General features: G+C 39.9%; 1 pseudogene; it reads left to right on the top strand.

Moving 5' to 3' along the window:
- The first annotated feature begins 410 nt into the window (after nucleotides 1-410).
- On the top strand, nucleotides 411-1,279 carry LOC124556071 (annotated as a pseudogene).
- Nucleotides 1,280-3,045: the final 1,766 nt, after the last annotated feature.

The raw sequence follows: 3,045 nt of genomic DNA on the forward strand, positions 1-3,045 counted from the left end.
TGATGCCACAGCAGATGTTTAGAAACACATGCAAATGGTTCTTCTTCTACTATACGCTTTGAATGGGGAAATATTTGAGCACTTCTGGAGATTCTTCACTTCAGATAATCAAAATGCAGATAGCATATCAAAACGTATTGTAGAACAATTGGCCATAATCCTTCAACAAAATGGACTAAAACCTGTATCTCACACATTTTATGGTGCAAATATCACGAAAGGCGTAAAACAGGATTTCAAGCAAAAATAAAAGCAGTTTATACTAACGGTATTTGATTCACTGTCATCCACATCAGCTTAATTTAGTTACGGTAAATGCAGCAAGTATTATACGCAATTCGAGAATATTTTGTTCTAAAATTCTGTACATTCTGAAGAGCACTGCATAGGTATCCGGTCTTCAGAATCATATGGACGTCAACATTCCACGTTCATCCTGTGTAAGGTGGAAGTTCAACATACGGACCAGAAACAAAGCTGATGAAAATTTGCAGCTTTCAAAAAACGGTCTGACTGAAATGCAGTCAACATCAAATTCAGATCAAAACAGTGCAGAAGAAACAGGAATTTTAAAATACCGGAATAATGATAATTTCAAGATTTCGTCAGATCCTTTTCGTCAGATTTAGCCTCATTCGGAAATAACTTACAACCAAACGCAATCTAGAGAAATTATTATTTTTTAAAGCAAATGAATATATAACATATTTCAAATCTGCTAGCTTGGAAACAAGGAAGTAATGTGAGAATCCTTCGAAGACACTAACGGCAGAAGCTAAGGAAGTTTGCGATGGTACGTGTGTTGATGTAATGGACAGATATTCTTCCAATCAACACTTAGTAAGTGCTAAATTGTTCAGCAAGGAATGATTCACTGGTTTCAAGAGTGAACATCGCAAGGAAGAGAGGAACTAACCATTGATGCATAGCCCATGACTGACAAAGAAAACCTTGAAACTCCACCAAAACTTTCATAATGCAGGCCTGATATTCAGAAATACTGGAAATTTATGCAGATACTGAAATTTGTCTGGGAAAACAGACTAGACAAGTCTCTTGGTGAAATTACGAAACTGATAAAAATTATCTTGACAATATCCATGATTACATCGGAAGCACAACGCTACTTTTCAGCACTGAAAAAATTTAAATTTTTCTAATTTGCACTATGAATTTGATATGACTAAATGCGCTTCTAATGCATTCAGTGGAGAAAAATTTCCTAAGTTGTTATTCACTGCTCAGAGAAACAAAAGGAAATGATTTAGTTCCTAACTGAATACATCATACTTAAAATGTAAAACATTACTTTAAAGTAAGTTAAATGTGTTGTCCTTCCAGAAATTTATCAAGCTTCTGAAGAAATATTCTTTTTATACATGTTTGCTTCCATTTACACAATTTTAAATGGCTCTGAGCACTATGGGACTTAACAGCTGTGGTCATCAGCCCCTAGAACTTAGAACTACTTAAACCTAACTAAACTAAGGACATCACACACATCCATGCCCGAGGCAGGATTCGAACCTGCGACCGTAGCAGTCGCGCGGTTCCGGACTGCGCGCCTAGAACCGCGAGACCACCGCGGCCGGCTACACAATTTTAAGAAAAGGTTAAACATATTCTGGAGCAGCACCCGCACTAACATTAGTTACAAGCTATTTCTGGCGACGGGGAGATGCAGTCTTCATGTTCGCACTGATAGGCCCGTAGCACAGAAGGATAGCCTACGATGTTCGCTATTTTTACTTGGAACAGTCACTTTTTAGGTGTTATGGGAATGAGTGCTGACAAACAGGAATGCTCTCCCGTTGTTCTCTCTTACAAGACAAACTATGGGGCTCACAGGCACCAATCACAGTGCGGTACATCGATTTGTGATCCATATTTACTGTGGTTCTGAGCCGATGTGTGAATTCAGTTAAAACACGTGAACAGAAACAGCAAAACTTGATTCATTCGTGTAATATTGTGAAAATAAACATCGGATCTAGGTGTAAACTTGACAGGAAGCCAACCAAGAAAATGGATAATAAGTTTACCAAATCGTATAACGTATATATCTTGGAAAGCGAGCATGATCTTTCAGTAGTTGAGTGGCCTTAACCATTTAGCTGCATTTTTACGTGTTGTTTCACCTTTAACCGAAAGAAAACGTTCGGTAAGATATTCATCGTTGATTCTGCGAACTAAGATCTTGTGAAACTCAGTTCGCTGAGTTCTTACATTGAAACCAGAACACTGTAACGACGGTGCCCATGTAAATACCTTGCCATCTACGTTTACTGAACAAAACAAAAATTCACAGACTATCTGAGCAGATTTGTGACTACGTTCAAGACTTTCTTTTACATAGAACTCAAGTTGTTGCTCTTGACGGAAGATGTAGTTTTGAAAGAATCCCAGTGCGTATAATACATAAGTTAAAGGTAAATTTCTACGATCTGACCCCATATCAGTCAATAGGGCCCGACAGACCGCCGTGCCTTCCTCTGCCAATGGGGTCACTGGATGAGGCGTGGTGAGTCATGTGGACAACACACCGCTCTCCCGGTCGTTTTCGCGTCCCTTGATCTTGGAACCGCTACTTACGCGTCGAGTAGCTCCAGAGTGGGCCTCACGAGACTGTATGCACCTCCTACCAGTCCTCCCCGCAAGGACGAATCCCAGGCACAACCGAGATTCGAACCCATGTCCTCCCGCGTGACAATCAGCCGCGCTGACAAGTAAGCTACGGAGGCTGACAGTATTGCATATAATGTCGGAAATTGGTTGAGGTTGTTGTTGTCTACAGAAAGATAACGAATGTAGAAGATTGTAACGAAATGAGAAAGTCAAGCAGAAGGTGGAGGGTTTTTGCTGGGACTGGCAGTCGATATTATACATATATAAATATAGCGTACTGCATACGAAGAGGTAAAAATATCCACTGACATTCGATTGAGTTCTTGACTTGAAAACACTGGAAGAAGTAACAGTCGTAAGGTATCTAAGAACAACCCTCCAGAACGGCCTAAAGTGGGCTGGATACATAAAACTAGTAAG

This window comes from Schistocerca americana, chromosome X, assembly GCF_021461395.2.
Source record: "Schistocerca americana isolate TAMUIC-IGC-003095 chromosome X, iqSchAmer2.1, whole genome shotgun sequence".
In the NCBI taxonomy this organism is placed as follows: domain Eukaryota; kingdom Metazoa; phylum Arthropoda; class Insecta; order Orthoptera; family Acrididae; genus Schistocerca; species Schistocerca americana.